This window comes from Cherax quadricarinatus, chromosome 38 (genome assembly GCF_038502225.1).
Source record: "Cherax quadricarinatus isolate ZL_2023a chromosome 38, ASM3850222v1, whole genome shotgun sequence".
NCBI lineage: Eukaryota > Metazoa > Arthropoda > Malacostraca > Decapoda > Parastacidae > Cherax > Cherax quadricarinatus.
Window position 1 is genome coordinate 15,797,161 of NC_091329.1, and position 11,150 is coordinate 15,808,310.

Consider the following 11,150-nt stretch of genomic DNA (forward strand, 5'->3'; position numbering starts at 1 on the left):
GTTGCCTTGACTGATCTTGTACTCAGCACACCCTTCAAGGGAGATGCTGGTAAAGGGCTCTTGATCTGAGAAACTGGAGCTGCCTTTCCTTGGAAGAAGGCTTATCACCTCCCATTCTACAGGCATTGTATGACTGGTGCAGGTTTAGTGCTTCGTTAATATAATAATAGTAGTATTATACCCCGTGTGGCTCATGTCCGGCACTTACATGCATTACACTTTATTTAGGCATTAACTGTGTTAGTTATTATTTCTTGTTGTTCCTACCCAACTTGGTTAGGATTGAGGCCTCTTGACCGTCCGTGAGGTATTAAGGTCACATTTCACTGACATCATCACACAGGAATGAAAGTAAAATATATGTATATACGTAGATATATACACCTTTCGGTACATATACATTGCACCTTTCAACGTATTTTCCTAGTGATGCTACCCAGGTAACCCTGACCTAGATCAAGTTTATACTACCAAATATAAATTAGTATTTAACCTATTTCAATGCAATATATTCCAGTATGATGAAGTTAAGTTAAATTAAACTGTTAACCTAATATAATTAAACATAAGCAAGTAATGTAACGGAACACTACCTAGAGAAATGTTAAGTGCTAGGTAAGTAGGACTTGGTGCGTGGGTGCCCTATACGACACAACGACCTTGGGAAGTGTTGGGCGGCACTGGGGTGTAAAACAAACTTTATTTCTATAAAGTGGAGTGCCGTATATTATACAATTAGTGTAAGTATAAGAACATAAGAATGGAGGAACACTGCAGAAGGCCTACTGGCCCATACAAGGCAGGTCCTCACTGTAAACTTATATAAAATATATTTAGTTGGACTAGGCTAAATTATTTTGCGCTTGTTATAATAAGGTTAGGTAAATTTTCTAAGGTCCTTTGGTACAAAAATCATTAATTTTTATATTAACATAAATGAAAAAAATATCTTTAAATGTATAAAAGAAAATTTTTAGAAAGGACTTAATTTTAAATGAATTCTTGCTAAATGACTAGTTTTACCTATTCGGCACGACACACACACACACACACACACACATATATATATATATATATATATATATATATATATATATATATATATATATATATATATATATATATATATATATATATATATATATATATATATATATATATATATATATATGGGTTACCATTAAGCACTGACAAGTGTTCATTACACTTTAGTTATCTAGCTATCTATCATAATAGGTCCAGGATTATTATAATCATGGGAGAGCGCTAAACTCGTAGTGATTATACAGTGCCTGTAGGGGAATGGAAGGTATTCAGGCTCAATTATGGGAACTGGAGCACAGATCCAGTTCCCTAGATCAAGAGCCCCTCACTAGCGTCAAGGAACCTCCCTTGAGGGGAATAGGTCCAGGAGCCTAGTTCCTGGACCTATTCTGTGCCACTAATCTCTTGACTACCACCCTCACTATGGGTATGAGCCTTCCTGGAGGTTGTTCTGGGTGTCAACGTCCCCGCGGTCCGGTCCTCGACCAGGTCTCCCGCTAGATCAGGTCCTGGCCGCACACACTCCAACGTACGAACCACAGCCTGGCTGATTGGGCACTGACTTTAGGTATCTGTCTAGTTCCTTCTTCACAACCAGGAGTCAATTGGCAATTTCCCTAATGTATGATGGGAGAGTGTTGAACAGTCTTGGGTCCCGAACACTTAGTGTTTTCTCTTAGTGCACTCATGGCATCCCTGCTTTTTACTAGGGAAATGTTGCACCGTATCCCTTGTCTTCTGCTTTCACAGGGAGGGACTTCTGTGTGCTGATTTGGAACCAGTCCCTCTAGGATTTTCCAGATGTAGATTATGATGTATCTTACGTTCCATGGAGTACAAGGCAAGGGACTTCAAACGTTTCCAGTAATTAAGGTGCTTGACTAAACTAATACGAGCAGTGAAAATTCTCTCTACATTCTCTAGATCTGCAATTTCACCTGCCTTGAATGGGGCTGTTAGCGTACAGCAGTATTCCAGCCTAGAGAGAACAAATGACTTAAGAGGAACATCACTGGCATGGCATCTCTTGTTTTGAAAGTTCTCCCATGTCCTTCACATCAGTTTTTCGCTCTTTTGTGTGGTTACAATTTGTTACATACTCCGTTCTAGCCATTATTTCCTCAAGTGCATAATAAAACAATCAAATATGTAAGAAAAAATAAGATTCAAGAGCGGGGAAGTCTAAGAGAAAAAAACAGGTTTATCCGAGCTTCTCAGACCAGAACTGGAATTGAATCACCTCCCTCTTGCAGAGTAGAGCAGAAGGGAAAGTGCATTTAAAAGTGAAAGGCTGCGACGAGAACAGAATGAGGAACAGCTATATCCAGCAGTTGGTGATTACATTAATAGTATTGTTTTTATTTATATCAGTAGTTTCTGTCCAACTAGCAGTAAATAGGTACCAGGGTGTTAATTGACTGCTGTGGGTGGCATCCTGAGGGTGGTAATATATATTAGAATTAGAGATCTGGATAGTATTGGGCACTGAAATGAACTGAGGTAAGATAATATGATAAATATAATTTATAGAAAAAAAAAACTAGGCATATACCATAGTGATAGAGTATGAGGGACCATGGGAAACTTAAGTACTTCCATCACCCCACGTTAATATACCTTCCCGACTTACAATTTGAGTAAAAACTGGAAACAGCATGTATTCGTTATTCAGGAGGCAGCTTATACCCTGATCTCATCCTACAGTGTATCCCTAAATTTCCTCCCACATCCGAGGCAGCGTCACCTTATGGTAGTAGCGATGTTTGAGAGGATATATTTCCACGTCCAGATCTTAGTTAAAAGGAGTTGCTGGAAATGTATAAGGACTGCTACTGAAGCTCAATTACCAATTCGAGTGAAGAAACTAGTGATTGGAAATGAGATGAATGAGGTAAATACGTGTATTCTTTTTTATTATTATTATTGGCCAAGTGACCAGATTTATTCCGCGGCCTCTCCTGCTACTCTCTCTAGCCTTAACTCTATCCATCACCAAGGATTACGTTTGTGCCTTGGTGCTTTTCGCTCTTCCCCTGTTGAGAGCCTCTATACAGAAGCGAATGTTCCATCCTTGTCTGATCGCCGTGATGCCCATTGCCTTCGCTACTACGTACGCTCTCACGATCTACACAATCCTTCCATTTATAGAATGGTCACCGATATTAGTAGACATTCTTTATTCGTTCGCCGCCCCTGTTTGCTCCGTCCCTTTTCTCTTCGCCTACATTCACTCTTGTCTTCCCTTCAGTTACCACCTTTATATGTTCATGTAGCATCTCACTTTTCCCTACCCCCCTGGGAAGTTCCAGCTGTTCGGGTCTGTTCTTTCTCACTCCCTTGCTCGAAAGCTCAACTGCCTACGGTGGCTTCCCGCTCTCTTTTTCTTGATCACTTCCACTCCCATTCTCATGCCACCGCTGTGTACACAGATGGCTCTAAGTCTTCAGACGGCGTCGGATTCGCAGCAGTGTTTCCGGACAGCGTCGTGCGGGGACATTTACTATCTTCAGCTAGCATTTTTACTGCTGAACTGTATGCCATTCTTGCAGCACTTATTCGTATCGCATCTATGCCTGTGTCATCATTTGTAGTAGTCTCAGACTCCCTTAGTGCTCTACAGGCTATACGAAAATTTGATACATCTCATCCCCTAGTTCTCCGTATCCAACTTTGGCTACGCCGTATCTCTACCAAACATAAAGATATTGTTTTTTGTTGGGTCCCTGGTCATGTCGACGTACAGGGCAATGAACAAGCAGACACTGCTGCGCGGTCAGCAGTACATGACCTACCAATTTCCTATCGAGGTGTTCCATTTCTGGACTATTTTGCTGCAATAGCTACCCACCTTCGCACCCGTTGGCAACAACGTTGGTCAACTCTGCTCGGTAACAAACTTCATTCTATTAAACCGAGCATAGGTTACTGGCCGTCTTCTTGTCATCAGTGCCGAGGTTGGGAGACCACTCTCTCCCGCCTTCGCATTGGTCACACTCGTCTTACTCATGGGTATCTCATGGAGAGGCACCCTGTTCCTCTCTGTGAGCAGTGTCAAGTTCCAGTATCGATTAGCCACATTCTGTTAGACTGCCCTCTCTATCAACGAGCACGCAGAATTTACCTCCAACGTCGTCTTCGTTCTACTACTCTCTCTTTACCTTCCCTTCTTGCTGATGGACCCTCCTTTAATCCTGACTCTCTCATTGACTTCTTGACAACGACTGATTTACTCCACAAACTCTGATGATACTTTTCACCATCCACTGCTCCGCTGTTATCCGTAACCTATTACTCATCCATCTCCCTTTTGCCACCTGATGCCCTCGCTTCCTTCCTGCCCTGCAGCGCTGTATAGTCCTTGTGGCTTAGCGCTTCTTTTTGATTATAATAATAATAATGACGGCGAGAATAGTTAAGTAAATGGTGTGAAAAAAAAGAAAGTGCATGCAGAGTTTACGAACTAAAAAAGAGGTAGGTGTCAATGACAATTATATTATGGAAAGTATATTGTGTACTAGATTGGTGGGGAGAAAATAGTAGCGGTTACGGCCGGTTTGTGCAGCGAGACGGTCAATGTTCTGAAAGCTAGAGGCTGAAGATAACATGTGATCCAAGCAAGTGGGAAAATACGTACATGATGTTGAAAGGTTAACGAGAAGAGCGTGCAAAACATTTTAAGTAGTTATTCACAATAAGACAAGCCAGGAAATATATGACTAAGGAGCAGCAGTTATAGGGCAATTATACACAAGTTGTATGTTCATTATCTGGCGATTTGCATTTTATTAGTAAATATAAATATCGCATTGTGTGGCTGCCCATAACTATTTAACATACTCATTAGGCAGGATGGTTTTTCTGTATTAGTTGCGAGGTCAACTTGAATCCTTCCAGCAGGACTGGAGTTTCTTTTCCACGGGTAGGACATGGGATACCATCACCCTCACATGTATTATATCGATAACAACAATGAATGTAGAAGACGACACACATTCACCACTCCTACACAGGGGTTTTTATTTCATGCATCCACACTTTGAATAACAATGTAAATATCACGAGGGAGAGGGAGAAATTTGGGAGGCAGGGACACGAATACTATCTAGGGTTACCTGTAGCCGCTTCCGGAGGTCACTGTTCCCATGGCCTGCCTGTTCGTTCCCAGACCAGGACTCCTGGTTGCTGGTCTGATCAATCCAGCAGTTGGTGCCCACCGCCAGCAGTCCAACGTATGTAGCACGACCTGGATGATCAGGAACTGTTTTGGTAAATTAGTCGAGTTCCCTCTTGAAGACAGCTAAAGGTGTTGAAGAGTTGTGGTTCCTTTACACTTATTGAGTTATCTGTAATCAGAGTTCCCTGCTTTTCACTGGAGGTATCCTGCACCGTCTGCCAAGCATCTTTTTATCATATGTGGTGATTTCGGTGTGCAGATTTGGGACTAATCCATTCGGTATCTTCTAGATGTAGATTATTATGGATCTTTTACGCCTATTTCCTAAGAAGTACAATTCGAAGGACTCCAAGGGCTCCTAGTAATTGAGGTGCTTGACTTGAGTCTATACGAGTTGTGGTTCTCTGTAAATTTTCCAGCTCAGCAGTTTTGCCTGTTTTGAAAGGAGCCGTTATTACACAACAATATTCCAGCCTAGAGAGAACAAGTGATCTGAAGAGTATCATTGGCTTGGCATCTTTTGTCTTGAAGGTTCTAGTTATCCAACCTATTAATTTTATTGCAGTTGCGACGAGATACATCTATGACAGTATCCGCTTAATTACTGAAACATATCTGATGAAGGAGGTTGCTGATACTGTTAGGAAGTTTATAATGTAAGTTTACAAATATAGTAAAGTTTGTTTTGCAAGCTGATATGCTGCATGAGAGTAAAGTGTGAGTCCCTGGCTGTGAAAGGACGGGTAGGTAAGAATAAACGATGAAAAATTGTGTAGATCAGCCTTAAGTAAAGTAAAAAATGAAGGACAGAATGCCAAGTTGATACGTCCATGAACTCAGTGCTTAAAGAGGTGTGGCTAAGGCAGGGTGATAAGGCAGAGTAGAAGAGATGTCGGCAGAATATGAAAGGATGGTAATATATCGTAAACCGAATATAACTGATTTTCCTGAATAACGGGAACTAACTAGCATAAAAGTAGATCAACATTAAATTTTTTTTTTTTTTATCATCAAAATTGAAACCGCATTGTGCAACTGCCAGATCTGTTGGATTTAGATTTATTCTTTATTTCCAGTCACTGCATTTACAAAATATACAATAATGCACAACATTTCGGGCAAAACTGTCTAGTTTTTAAGAATTACACTGTGATTTATTATTTTTTTTATCAACCTATCAACACCCCTGTTATGAATTATTATGTGAGAGGTTACCTAATTGAGGTTTACAGGGTATTACTTGAATTATTACGTGCAAGTAATTTGGGAAAGGTAAGTGGGACTTAGTCACAGTAGGTCACAGACTCACGAAATCGTGTCATTACGATTTCGTGAGTCATGTTGACGGCTTTGAGGGGACTGGAACTAGAGTTCGTCACGGCCACGCTAGCTGGAGATTCGTCTGTAAAAACTTGCATTTGTGGTCACAGTGGTGCCTATGCTAACCTTCCTATGGTGTAGAAATATACCTAGTTGGATGAATCTTAGTGTGGCTAGCTGGCCCAGTGGCTAACGCGACGGTCTGGAGTTTTGAGACTCTCTGATCGCGGGTTCTAACCCCATCCGTGGTATGGTAGATCACAGAACTGTCACTCCCTGGATGCCCACTTCATAACCACTCTCACAGAAAGATAGACCTAATATGAAATTAATAATTACAGTATTAAACATTAATACCAATAATGGTAAATTATAAAATAATGTGGACTGTTTATGATTTTAGGACCTGACTGTTAGAAATGGTTAATGGGAATATTTTTACAGAGACTAGCGAAGGTTTTTCTCCTAACCATATCATTAGAACAATAAATTTTATACACATTAACTTACCATTTGTCACAGCAACGCACTTAATGCTGGTGGAACACACCCTAACGCTACTCTGACAGCTAGAATTGATGATGGCCAATGTAAAACTACTGTTACTATGGGTAAGCGTCACTTTGCCAAAGGGTGTTTCTGGGAAGAATCGGAATCCTCTATTTTTCCGTCCTTGTAGCCGAATTGTAAGGGTTTTCCACACTATTTATCCCAATTCTTCAGCGGGAACGTGTCAGCAATTTCTAGATTAAGGAATGAGGCCGATATACACTAACAGAACTTAGATGATGCCTGATTACATGACTATTGTAACAACCAATGTACACATGACGAATGGCATCCCCTCCCCTGTATCACTCTGCGGCCGCTGCATACCCTCCTTCACACAAAATTTCTTGAAGGGTCAAATCAGCATCATTTTAATTAGTACACAATTACTATATTATTCAAATTTACAAATGCTAAATTTGGGAAAATTCAGATTTTTCCAAACCTGTGTTGGTAGGTCGACAGGACGTTTTACAAGGTTAGTGGGTATCCTGGAGTTTACCTGGAGAGAGTTCCGGGGGTCAACGCCCCCGCGGCCCGGTCTGTGACCAGGCCTCCTGGTGGATCAGAGCCTGATCAACCAGGCTGTTGCTGCTGGCTGCACGCAAACCAACGTACGAGCCACAGCCCGGCTGGTCAGGAACCGACTTTAGGTGCTTGTCCAGTGCCAGCTTGAAGACTGCCAGGGGTCTGTTGGTAATCCCCCTTATGTATGCTGGGAGGCAGTTGAACAGTCTCGGGCCCCTGACACTTATTGTATGGTCTCTTAACGTGCTAGTGACACCCCTGCTTTTCACTGGGGGGATGTTGCATCGTCTGCCAAGTCTTTTGCTTTCGTAGTGAGTGATTTTCGTGTGCAAGTTCGGTACTAGTCCCTCTAGGATTTTCCAGGTGGATATAATCATGTATCTCTCCCGCCTGCATTCCAGGGAATACAGGTTCAGGAACCTCAAGCGCTCCCAGTAATTGAGGTGTTTTATCTCCGTTATGCGCGCCGTGAAGGTTCTCTGTACATTTTCTAGGTCAGCAATTTCACCTGCCTTGAAAGGTGCTGTTAGTGTGCAGCAATATTCCAGCCTAGATAGAACAAACGACCTGAAGAGTGTCATCATGGGCTTGGCCTCCCTAGTTTTGAAGGTTCTCATTATCCATCCTGTCATTTTTCTAGCAGATGCGATTGATACAATGTTATGGTCCTTGAAGGTGAGATCCTCCGACATGATCACTCCCAGGTCTTTGACGTTGGTGTTTCGCTCTATTTTGTGGCCAGAATTTGTTTTGTACTCTGATGAAGATTTAATTTCCTCGTGTTTACCATATCTGAGTAATTAAAATTTCTCATCGTTGAACTTCATATTGTTTTCTGCAGCCCACTGAAAGATATATAGTGTATATAGTATATAGGGTATATAGTGTTTCTCTTTAAATATAATAATAAATTTTACTCGTCAAAGGTTAGGTTAAGTAAGGTTTATCAGGAAACAGCTCAGTTTAATATGTTTATTATGCACCCCATACCCATCCTGTGGGCGGTAGTCAAAAGATTACAGAGGTACATAATTGGTCCAGGGACTGGACTCCAAAGTTTTGACAGCTGAGCAAGTTACAGAGGTAATGAACTCACAATTTACAAAGGTAATGAACTCACAATTTACAAAGGTAATGAACTCACAATTTACAAAGGTAATGAACTCCAGGTAAGTCTGGTCACAATCATGACAAGTTACAAAGGTATTTACAGATTACAGAGGTACGTAATGGGTCCAGGGACTGGGCCCCCAAAGTTTTGATAGCTGAACTAGGTACAAAGGTAATGAGCTCACAAGTTACAAAGGTAATGAATTCTGTAGAATGGTTACTTACGTTTATACTTTGGCTACAATCATGAACAAATTATAGAGTAATGAGCAATTCACACTTCCACACCCGGTCACAACTGTAATGAGTTATTGGTGCAAATATTGATTGTTGAGTCACACACACCACACACACACACACACACACACACACACACACACACACACACACACACACACACACACACACACACACACACACACACACACACACACACACACACACACTTTAGTTTAATATCTTTATGCACCCCATACCCATCCTGTGGGCGGTAGTCAAAAGATTACAAAGGTACATAATGGGTCCAGTGACTGGACCCCAAAGTTATGATAGCTGAACTAGTTACAAAGGTAATGAACTCCAGGTAGATCTGGTCACTAATCATGGCAAGTTACAGAGGTAATGAATCAGCTTCACTCCTATACATGGTTACAGTCATGAACAAATTACAAAGTAATGAACCACTGATACGTCCACACCTGGTCACAATTGTAATGAGTTATAAATACAAATATTAAGTGGATCATACACCCACACTAGCGCGCGCGCGCACATACACACACGAGGGCGCACGCACGGACATGTGCACACGAGCGTACAAATATATGCATACACACAAGGACGCACACCCACACACACACACCCACACACACACACACCAACACCCACACACACACACCCTCCCAAGTGTTTCCTGACGCGGGTCCTAGTCATATGACCCGCAGCTGGTGCTTTTGGTTATATGACCGGGCCTTCCGCTGGCTTACCAGTCCACCCCTTTAAAATTATAGTTATAATTATAAAGATTATATACTAGTCAAAGGATGTGCTTTAATGCTGGTCAGGGGCTCTTGATCTAAGGCAGTAGACCTATAACCTCTTTCCCTTTCTTGGATTAAACCTTATTGTATCTGATTTCCCATGCAATCAAGTTCGAGTTGAAGAAAAAGGAGGGTAGCCCTAATTTTTTGGATCATGAGCCCTTCCCCCGACATCAAGGCATCCCCTTGACATGCATGATAATATTAAAGGAAGAGCTATGTTTAGCTATCACCCCCCATCACGCAAAAGCTTTTTTCGTGGTTATTTAAAAAAACATGGTTAATGAATAATTCATGGAAGCTTAGAAATTAAACATCAAAAGCGGTGAATAAAAAAAAATCAAAAGCGGATGTTTAAACGAATCAAAAAAAAAATATATACAACTTCATCACTTGATTGTCACTCTGTAGCTCAGACAGTCAACATCAAGGTCCGGGTGGTGACTCAGATGGCGTCATCGTAAAATATTTACTTAGACGAATATTTCAAGAATCATACTTCTATTTGTAATTATTTTTGTCTTCACTTCCAGCAATGACATCTGTGTACCTGTACAAGTATCTTAATTTCGACGGGATATGTGAAATAATAAGTAGGATTAATTAAGTAGTGGTGTTGTGGTAGGCTGCCAAGATAGGTTCATGCAAGCCTGACCCTAAACCAGTCCCAGGAATTGAGAAAGTTTACACAAGCACACTGGGAAAATTGTGCGTCCTCCTTAAAACTAGATTTTAGGAGTAGGAAATAATTGTAAAAATTAATCCCTGTCTTGTGTGACTTTTATTTGTATCTGAAATATATTTTCAGTGCTGTCCACATAACAATTGGATGTACACTGAAGATGCTAAAATTCATATCTCAAAATAATATATTGAAGGGAAAAATCTATGTACTTAGTGTTAATCATATTCTAAATTTGTTCTTGTCTCCATCTCTCGCATATAATTTTTTTTATGTGGATGTTTTACATGGTTTTCTAACCCCTTGCCCTTCCTCTAAACAATGAAGTCGTCAGGCATTTTAATTTTAAAGATTTGTATTATATTCCTAGGGAAACATTAAGCCCGTAGGGGTGATACAGCGCCTAGGGAATAGGAGGTAATCAAGCCTGTTTCAAGGAAGGAAATGGTAGCTAAAGTTCCATAAATCAAGAGCTCTTCACAAGCCTCAAGGCTTGTGAAGAGTCTCTACACATCCCCACTTCTATGAAGGGTTTGACATGTGTAGAGACTGAAAATAAGAATAGTTTGACCATTTGAACACTAAGGAGTGGAACACAAGTGGGCCTTTGAATAACAACTTTGTCACATAAGATATGTATTTAGGTCACTGGGTGACCGCTGTCCATCAGTGATCAAGAAAGTTGTCTGACAGTTGACCTCGA